Source organism: Schistocerca americana, chromosome 7 (genome assembly GCF_021461395.2).
Source record: "Schistocerca americana isolate TAMUIC-IGC-003095 chromosome 7, iqSchAmer2.1, whole genome shotgun sequence".
In the NCBI taxonomy this organism is placed as follows: domain Eukaryota; kingdom Metazoa; phylum Arthropoda; class Insecta; order Orthoptera; family Acrididae; genus Schistocerca; species Schistocerca americana.
The window spans coordinates 301,211,335-301,222,286 of NC_060125.1; the positions used below are offsets into that span (position 1 = coordinate 301,211,335).

Consider the following 10,952-nt stretch of genomic DNA (forward strand, 5'->3'; position numbering starts at 1 on the left):
ATAGGCAGTTTGCCAACAAGTGGCCACGAAAGCCTTAACGATTTTGTAGAACCCAGTATGTTGTCCTCGACGGCGAGTGTTGATCCGACAAAACAGTATGGTCAGGGGTGACACAGGGAAGTGTGACAGGACTGCTATTATTCTCTATACAGATAAATGATCTGACGGCCAGGGTGAGCAGCAATCTGCGACTATTTACTGGCAAAGCTGTAGACTGTAGAAGGAACAATATGACTTAAACAGAATTTATAGTTCAAACTTCCTGGCAGATTAAAACTGTGTGCCGGCCCGAGACTCGAACTCGGGACCTTTGCCTTTCGCGGGCAAGTGCTCTACCAACTGAGCTACCCAAGCACGATTTTCGCCCCATCTTCACAGCTCTACTTCTGCCAGTATCTCGTCTGGAAACATCATTCTGCAAACATACCCCAGGCTGTGGCTAAGCCATGTCTCCGCAATATCCTTTCTTTCAGGAGTGCCAGTTCTGCTAGGTTCGCAGGAAAGCTTCTGTAAAGTGGGGCGTGAGTCGTGCTTGGGTAGCTCAGTTGGTAGAGCACTTGCCCGCGAAAGGCAAAGGTCCCGAGTTCGAGTCTCGGCCCGGCACACAGTTTTAATCTGCCAGGAAGTTTCATGTCCGCGTACACTCCGCTGCAGAGTGAAAATCTCATTCTAGAGTTTATAGTTGGCTCTAAATGTAGAAAATTGTAAGTTAATGCAGATGAGTATGAAAGACAGTCCCTTAATGTTACAATGAAGTATCAGTCAGTCAGGTCGACTAAATATCTAGACGTAACGTTGCAAAACAATACGAAATGGAACAAGCATGTAAGGATTCGAGTGGGGAAGGCGAATGGTCGACATCGATTCATTGAGAGAGTTTTAGGAAAGTGTGGTTCATCAGTAGAGGTTACCTCATATAGCACACTACGGCGGCTTTCTTGAGTAATGCTCGAGTGTTTCGGATCTCCACCAGGTCGGATTAAAAGAAGACATCGAGGCAGTTAAGAATCGGGCTGCTAGATTTTTTACCGATAGGTTTGGTCAATACTCAAGTGTTACCGGGGCTACTTCAGTAATTCAAATGTGAATCGCTGGATGGAGGGGGACGCTCTTTTGAAGCTGACTGAAGAACGATCTCACTGCCGTCAACATACATTTCGCGTAAGGATCACGAGCATAAGATAAGTGAAATTAGGGCTTGTACGCGGGCATACAGACAGTCGTTTTTCCCTTACTCTATTTGCGAGTGGAACAGGAAGGGAAATGACAGTAGCGGTACAACGTACCCTCCGCCACACACGGCGGTGGATTGTGGAGTATGTATGTAGATGTAGACCCTAGTGTGTGTCATAGTGAGAGCATGTTGTAAGACATGTCTCGTAGTAGAGATACACTTTCATTGGTCAGCCGTATGACGAATCTCGTGGTTAAAGCGCTTATGAGGTAAAATAAACGTATAAATAAATTAATTAAAATAATTTCTGGTCAAAAAGCAGAAGTAACATCTCAGTTTCGTTACGAACGTCGTGTTTTGATCCCGAGGCAGTGTGCTGGTAACGAAGTGAGAAGTGAATGGGCAGAAGACGAAAGCTATGCGTGGTGATGCGGCGGGGGACTGGGCGGGGGAGGGGGCAGAGAGGAGGGAGAAGTGTGGAGAAAGAGGGGGGGGGGGGGGGGGAGGCAGCAGTGGCGTGCAGACGTAAGGCCGTCGCTGCATGCAGTCACGGATCCCATATAAAAAATTCCAAGCACATCGGGAGCCGTCATTGCGGCTTCCTCGAACGGAATTCTGGTGCGTTGCGGGTAGCCAACCTAGCCCGGGGCGATTCCAGCAGCGCTGGTTCATTTGCTGTGACGCGGCTGGCACAGGCGGAGCGTGTTAGAGTGTCCGGCCACATGGGTCATTGTGCTCAAAGGGGGGTGAGCCGTGGCGCCGCTGTGCCACAAATTTGGAAGGGCGTCGGAAATCAATACGAAACCCATAAATCTTACAAAATTGGATGTTAAACCACTGGACCCATTCCAACCATACTCGGTGCACCATGTCACTTAGTCTATTAAAAGAATCGCTGTGGGGGTGAGAAACACGTACCTACTAAAGGAATACATTTAGCGGTGAAAAAAAAAAAGTAGTTTACGAAGCGTGAATTCCCAGATCTTATTGATTCAGTATTTGAGAATAAGAGCACTTAATGACTTGCAACAATCTTTACACACAATTTCCAACCTTTACGAAACTTTTTCTCGCTGACAACCCCCACAAAATAATGAAAGGGAAAAAGTTTATTGCTTACTACATTTTCGCTGTGTATGCAGTAAAACTGCCGCATCATGTATGAAGTTTAAATTTAGTAACTCTATTAGCAAAAAGCTTTGCAGACAGTATCCACATACGCCGCTGAATGTGCTTACAAAGTTATATCATTGTACTACATATAGTTCAGGAGATGTGACGTCATAAACATTGAGCTGCTTGGAAACGAAAACTGTAGGGCGAAATTCAGTATAAATACCGGTAAAATATGTGTACAACTATGTAAGAAATATGTTATATATATGTGGCATGTGCATATGCGGGGAAAGCGGCTGATAAAAAATCCGCCTAAACAGCTGGAGCAATTTGAAATAAACTTGGTACACATATTACTCGAAAGAAATGCTGTGGGGATAAGAACCAGCAAACTCCTATCGGCGTGAGGATGATAACGTGAAGGTAGAACGGCGGGAACAAGAGATGGGCAGACAGAGAGGGGGGGGGGGAAGTAGGATATGGGAACAGGTATTGTGGTGGAGGACATGGACAGAGAGAAGGGAACGGGGAAATGGACAGAGATAGGGAAGAAGCCGATGGACAGACGAAGGAGGTGCAGATGGATCGAGAGAGAGAGAGAGAGAGAGAGAGAGAGAGAGAGAGAGAGAGAGAAACAAAGAAAGAAAGAGAGAGAGAGAGGGGGGGAATAGCAGGTAGACAGAGAGAGGGGTGGGAACGTAAGGATGGAGTGGGGGTGGTGGAGGTGGGCGGAGAGAGGAGGGACAGGGTGATGGACTGAGAGGCGCGTGGAGGAAACAGATAGACAGAGGGGTATGGAGGAGATTAACGAAACTCAGTTAATTTGCAAATGCCCCCCGAGCCATCGCATAACACTTTCTTGTGGTTCAAGGTACAAGACGGTGCACGACTGACGAAATACGGCTTTACTGTCCACAAGCTATACAGGATGTCCAAGGAGGTATTGACAGTACTCAGGGATATGACAGGAACAGTCATTCGAAGTAAAATAGTCTAGTAAAAATGGACTCTAAAATGGATACCTCAGTAGTTACGAGTGTTTCTTCATCTGCAATAGAGCAAAACAAATATCATCTACTGTGAACACTTTGCTTTTCGTATTCTGAAAGGTTGTACTACGGACCAAAACAAGAAAGGAAGTTTGCTGGAAATACAGGGTGTTACAAAAAGGTACGGCCAAACTTTCAGGAAACATTCCTCACACACAAATAAAGAAAAGATGTTATGTGGACATGTGTCCGGAAACGCTTAATTTCCATGTTAGAGCTCATTTTAGTTTCGTCAGTATGTACTGTACTTCCTCGATTCACCGCCAGTTGGCCCAATTGAAGGAAGGTAATGTTTCAATTGTCCAATCACGTCATCAACACGGATTTTCTGTGAACGTTTGGGCAGGCATTGTTGGTGATGTCTTGATTGGGCCCCATGTTCTTCCACCTACGCTCAATGGAGCACGTTGTCATGATTTCATACGGGATACTCTACCTGTGCTGCTAGAACATGTGCCTTTACAAGTAAGACACAACATGTGGTTCATGCACGATGGAGCTCCTGCACATTTCAGTCGAAGTGTTCGTACGCTTCTCAACAACAGATTCGGTGACCGATGGATTGGTAGAGGCGGACCAATTCCATGGCCTCCACGCTCTCCTGACCTCAACCCTCTTGACTTTCATTTATGGGGACATTTGAAAGCTCTTGTCTACGCAACCACGGTAACAAATGTAGAGACTCTTCGTGCTCGTATTGTGGACGGCTGTGATACAATACGCCATTCTCCAGGGCTGCATCAGCGCATCAGGGATTCCATGCGACGGAGGGTGGATGCATGTATCCTCGGTAATGTAGGACATTTTGAACATTTCCTGTAACAAAGTGTTTGAAGTCACGCTGGTACGTTATGTTGCTGTGTGTTTCCATTCCATGATTAATGTGATTTGAAGAGAAGTAATAAAATGAGCTCTAACATGGAAAATAAGCGTTTCCGGACACATGTCCACATAACATATTTTCTTTCTTTGTGTGTGAGGAATGTTTCCTGAAGGTTTGGCCGTACCTTTTTGTAACACCCTGTATAGGCGCTTCTACTGTACAAGCGCTCATAGCTCTTAAAGAATGCGTTTTAGAGATCATGTTTACTGGACCTGTTTGCTTCGAATGATCGTTCCTCTCATATCCCTGAACATTCATCATCCCTCCTGAGACACGCTGTGTAACTAGTTTTAAAAACGAATATTATTTTGCTTGCCATTAAATTCTGTAACTGAAGAATTAACGATATATTCCAAATAGCTTTAATGTAATACACCGCACTTACATGTGTAGAGCTCTAAATATTTACAAACCATGCACGAAACACAAACTCGTGTCTAGCAACAACAGAAACTGTAGAACATGGCAGAAACTTCTTCTGGCGGCCTCTATTGCGCATTCGTCCGTGTGATTCTGCAGTCAGACACTAGACTGAAATACCGGCCAAAAATCATGGTGTATTCCTAGGTGCACTGTCCCCTAGGTACAACACACTCCCCTAGTACCCCAGTGTTAAAGATTCCGGCCAGGCCAGATTAAAGGAAGACATCGAAGCAATTCAGAGGCGTGCTATTATAACTGCTACGGGTGGCTTCGATCAATACGCAGGGAGTACGGAAATGCTCCGTGAACTCAATGGCAGTCCGTCGAGGGGAGATGTTCTCACTGCGAAACGCTAATGAGAAAGTTTAGGGTACCGGCTTTTGATGCTGACTACAGAATGATGCCACCGACGCACATATCATGTAAGGACCATGGAGACAAGATAAGATAAATCAGGACTCGTACGGGAGCATATAGACAGATGTGTTTTCCTCACCCCATTTCCAAGAGGCAGAGGAAAGGGAATGACGAGCAGCGGTACACTGTACCCTCCGCCAGACACCGTATGGTGGCTTGTGGAGTGCGTATGTATGTGAAGGAGCGTTTAGTGAACCCAACCTGGGCATGTTAGCGCAGAAGGGAGAAGCTTGGAAGTGAAAATAAAAAATGCGGAATGAGGCAAGAAAGATAAATAGCCTCTCTAGAAAGTGAACTCGTGTATTTCACACTTGGCCGAGCGTGAAACGTGTTTCTCGTCACCCCGCACGCGGCAGCGCCGTGCTCGCGTACGACCACCGGAGAGAGTGCTGTTTAGCCGCTGCGGTCAGCGAGATGCGAGCCGGGCTCCGTTGCAGTGTGTTCAAAGGCTGCTGCCGGAGGGCTGTTGAGGGGGAGAGGGGGAGGGGGGGAGGGAGGGGGAAGGCAGTGGGTGACATCTTGCGCTAATTGTCACGTCCGATGACGGCGCCATCAGCGGCTGACATCGCCAACTGCTCTACCCTCACACCAAGTTGTAGACTAGGCAAGCCGTTGCTGCTGTTCACAGTGCAGAAGGACGCAACTTCTGTTTTGGCAGTACTTTATGAGACAATCCAGGGAGTGGACTGTTTCTCTTTTTGTACTCTCTCGCTGGGAAAGCTGACAACATCTACATATACGTACATACTACAGAAGCTGCTACATGGTCCACTGTAGAGGGTACATCTACATCTACATCCATACTTCGCAAGCCACCTGAAGGTGTGTGGCGGAGGGTACCTTGAGTACCTCTATCGGCTCTCCCTTCTATTCCAGTCTCGTATTGTTCGTGGAAAGAAGGATTGTAGGTATGCTTCTGTGTGGGCTCTAATCTATCTGATTTTATCCTCATGGTCTCTTCGCGAGATATACGTAGGAGGGAGCAATATACTGCTTGACTCTTCGGTGAAGGTATGTTCTCGAAACTTCAACAAAAGCCCGTACCGAGCTACTGAGCGTCTCCCCTGCAGAGTCTTCCACTGGAGTTTGCCTACCATCTCCTTAACGCTTTCGCGATTACTAAATGATCCTGTAACGAAGCGCGCTGCTCTCCGTTGGATCTTCTCTATCTCTTCTATCAACCCTATCTGCTACGGATCCCACACTGCTGAGCACTATTCAAGCAGTAGGCGAACAAGCGTATTGTAACCTACTTCCTTTGTTTGTTTCCTAGGATTACTGCAAATGGAACGAGGGAAAAACGACCGTATATGTAAGTAAACAAACACCGCCTGGAGCGCAAGTTTTTATTTATCGACTATCGGTTTCAAACTCCGATTCAGACCATCTTCAGGTCTTTCGCACGAAGTGCTGTTTGTCTACAGCTGTGTATGTTTAAACAACTCAGACGGAGTTTGTTTATTTATTTTAACAAAGGGATCACGGTTCCTAAGGTATGGCGTCAATTATAATAGTATATATGTTTCCGTACGAGACCTGATTACTATTATCTTGTCTTCGCGTTCGTCACGCAACATGTTGGTGCCCATCGGATCGCCGGCCGCAGTGGACGAGCGGTTCTAGGCGCTTCAGTCTGGAACCGCGCGACCGCTACGGTCGCAGGTTCGAATCCTGCCTCGGGCATGGATGTGTGTGATGTCCTTAGTCTAGTTAGGTTTAAGAAGTTCTAAGTTCTAGGGGACTGATGATCTCAGATGTTAAATCCCATAGTGCTCAGAGCCATTTGAACCATTTGGCCATCGGATTGTTCTGAAGTCTGTCGCAAATATCGGTTGTTTGAACTTCCTGAATATGCTACGCGGAAAGTACGTCTTCTTCTCTCTTTGAAAAACCCATGAGTTTACAGAGCATTTGCGCAATACTCACGTGTTGATCGAACCCGCTTGTAACAGTTCTAACAACAGGGCTCTGCTTCGATGTCTTCCTTTAATCCGACCTGGTGGTGATCCTAAACACTCCAGCAGGACTCAAGAATGAGGAGTACAAGAGTACTGTATGCTGTCTATTATAGATGAGCTACACTTTCCTACAGTCCTCCCTATTCGCCCTCTATACAACCGATCTTACGTGCTCGTTCAATTTCATACTGTTTTGCAACGTTACTCCCTACATATTTAATAGATGCGATACTATCAAGCGGCGCATCCCTAATACTGGGCCGGCCGGTGTGCGACTGCTACGGTCGCAGGTTCGAATCCTGCCTCGGGAATGGATGTGTGTGATGTCCATAGGTTAGTTAGGTTTACGTAGGTCTACGTTCTAGGGGACTGATGACCTCAGATGTTAAGTCCCATAGTGCTCAGAGACATTTGACCCATTTTGAACCTAGTACTGGAATAAACATTGCAGGATTGTTTTTCCCACTTATCTTCATTAACTTACATTTTGCTACTTGTAGAGAAAGCTGTCATTCATCACACCAAATAGAAATTCTATGCAAGTCATCCTGTACCTTTCTATAGTCACGACGATTTCCCGTACTTGCCATCAGAAAACAACCACGGACTGCTGCCCACACTATCAGTCACATCGTTTATTGATACAGAGAACAAGAGCAGTCATGTCACACTTGTCTGAGGTACTCCTGACGATATTTCAATAGAAGAATGATCAATTACCCTTAAATAAAAAAATTGCCACAATACGGCGTTTATGCCTCATTGTAGGTCTTCGTTTTATTTAATGCAGAGATACGTGCACCGCAGTGGCACTGCTGGTGAGAAGCAGGAGGCAGGCTTACCCACTCCACACTGACAGTGGTCCAGTACCCGTGTAACCAGGGCGTGGGAAACCTTGCGTTGGTGGAAGAATATGCTGAGTCCGTGGCCTAGGACAGACAGCAGAGACTCCCGTACAGAAATGTGATAATTATGAATGACTTTAAACACTAATTATTAAAAATAGCCTAATGGAAAGCTACGCCGACCGTACTGGTAACCTGATTCAAACCGATGTTCGTATTTCCAGAATTGTATGATTAAGAATGCCATTCAATAAATAAACAACATAATGACGGTTTATTTGTTATTTATTTAATTGTATGGCTAGGGCCCCCCGCCAGGCAGGTCGTTCGCCGGGTGCCGGTCTCTCAATATGACGCCACTTCCGCGACCTGCAGTGGATGAAGATGATAGGGTGATGATGAGGACAGCACAACACCCAGTCCCTGGGTGGAGAATATTCCCCGACCCAGCCGGGAATTGAACACGGTCCCGGAGGATTGACAATCCGTCACGCGGACCATTCAGCTACCGGGAAATTCGGCGGAGATTGTCGATCATCAGCGGGTCATGGAAAAGCGATATGCCTTGTACGAGCCCTAATTTCGATTATCTTGTCAAAGTACCTTGCAGGAGTATTCATTGGATAGTCTAGATCGGCGTTTTCTGAAATAAGCATGTTAGAATTTTGCACTCAAGCAATTACATAATTTATTATAAATGCCGCGGATAACTGTCTGTGTGATACAAAATGCCTTTAGATACTGAAAGACGCGGATATTAGCTATGACAGGAACGGTCGTCTACAGAAGGTAGAGATCGCATAGAATTAATGTTCACTTACGGACGTTTCTGGCTCCCATTCGGTATTAACTTTAATACAGCTTCAGTTACGTGACTGATTTTCTAATATAACACCGAACGACCAATAAGACAAAATCAGGTGACACCAATTATTCAGCTAAATTACATGCGAAAATTCATTTCGGAACAGCAGTAGCAATCCCAGTCGCTACTCTTACTGTCGGTGTTCACTCTATACGTTTCAGAAACTGCAACCTACGGAGCGGTAATTCAGTGGCACAACGGGGCAACGTTAGAAGATTTGAGGAAAGCAAACTTCTTTTCCAATACTCAACGTCCAAACGAGTCCTTTCCTTGTACATTTGTTCCGCATCGGCATAGATCTGTGGCATGGTCAATGTAAGGGGTAGACGGATATCCTTCCTGTTGTTCCCCATTACCACCCGGAAGGGGATATGTATAGCTCGCGCAGGATACAGTGGCCGATGCCCTATAACCGGTTTTCGTCCAAAGAGATAGGCGAGTTCATTCGTTTGTTCACAGGAGGAGGCCGACAAGCATTTGGCACCTTTCGGTCGGTCGGCGACGACAGAATCGACTCTCACGTCCTGCAATCTTTCTCAAACGACTTTACAGAAACTATTCAGTAAAAAACATTTCTTTTTTGTTTTACTTGTAGCTTTATATGTCAGGTTCATTACGATGTGCCCATAATTTCGTTAGTGGTCGTAGTTATTGGGATACTTGCTTGGGAGTGAGACACTTCGCGAAATTCGAAGATGTTTGCAAAGAAATTAGAGGTCGCTATGATTTTGCGTCTGGTGCATATTACATAATGTTTTTTATTTCAGTCTTTGATCACAATATGAATGTTTTAGACGATGACCGGTTTCAGTCTGTAATGACCATCCTCAGATCTTTTTTACACCATGTCCTGAAGTGATTAGGCCATAATGGCATCGTCAAAACATATAATCAGTATAGCATCGTCATAAAGATATTACATAATATGCTGCTGCATATGAAATTTAGCTAACATATTGAATTTTCCTTTAGACTTAGTTGGAGGTCTCCGTCTGTCACTAATCTCGAGAAAACTGATCTGACGTAGTGCTCTCACATGCGATCATTCCGCACCACCAATAAAGCCAGAGTGAAATATCCACAACATTCTTTATATTTCATAAAAGGTTTGAGATATCGAAGTGAGATTTTGGCAAATGATAGCACACAAAGAGGAGAGTATTTCGCTGTATGGATATTATGCAAAACTTCATTATCTACCGTGTTATTCCACTAACTACAGACTTTTAAGATGAAAGGAAGTAATTTTTAATTGCCATCGATGGCTGGTGAAACGAGAAATGTTATGGGTTTTAGAACAAGATAAGTGAAATCATTACACCTTTATTTTGTACCGAGGATGTCCTTTTTTCATAAGATGCTGATCTTGCTTTTTCTCAGTTCATCATTTAATAAACTTAATAAACCACTGTTTCAGAATTCTCTCGCAGTTGCGCTTGCACAAGATGTTCGTGCGGTAAGACTGAGTAAAGTCTGCTGAGTTTTGGCAAGAGAAGCAGTTTTTAAGAGGCAACAAGAGAAGTGCGTAGGCTTTACTCAAAATTCCCCACGCGTGACTCTTCTCTAACAGTTACAGATGGTTAACAAACCAGGTGAAAAAAAAACCGCTGCATTTTCAGTGGAATTCTTTTTAGACACTACCCAAAGAAGAGTTGACAAATCTTTTTTAATGGTCACCACGCAAATGTGGGGGTGGAAGGCCCAGCTTTATATTTACCAAAAATGTGAGTGTGGGCTTCAGTTTAGTACGGCATTTCTCCTACAGCGCTCTGAGCGGCCCGCCACCACTGCCGCTCTTCCCACGCCTCCCCGACCGACTGCGCATCTATCGGCCACGGCATATTGCGCGCACTATATCCCTGCTGTCTGCGTCTATTGTTACCATGTGAAAGTGAGCGGAAGTTTTCTAAATGTTTGCGAATCGTGTAACTGAGGGGGGATACCAGCCCTGTGTTCACCTAGTGGGATGTGGGAAACCGCCTAAAAACCACATCTAGACTGGCCGAAACACTGGCCCTTGTCGTTAATCCGCCGGGCGGCATCAGCAGTCCAACGAGTGCAGACTGTTAAGGATCCAATTTTATAATTTAGCCAGCATAGTCCACCAAATAAAACTTCTCGTTAGGAATAACTTACGAAGTTAGTACATTTACAGTTGGGAGTCCCTCCGTCCCAATAGTAGCCTGCTAGGTTGTTTGGCTGAGAAGAACAACAGTTTTTCT

At 45.3% G+C, this 10,952-nt stretch overlaps 1 non-coding gene across 1 annotated transcript; it reads left to right on the forward strand.

Annotated features, from left to right (window-relative positions):
• The first annotated feature begins 529 nt into the window (after window positions 1-529).
• Trnas-cga lies at window positions 530-604 on the forward strand. Its single transcript has one exon. It is a non-coding gene; the product is annotated as a tRNA-Ser (tRNA).
• The last annotated feature ends 10,348 nt before the right edge of the window (window positions 605-10,952 follow it).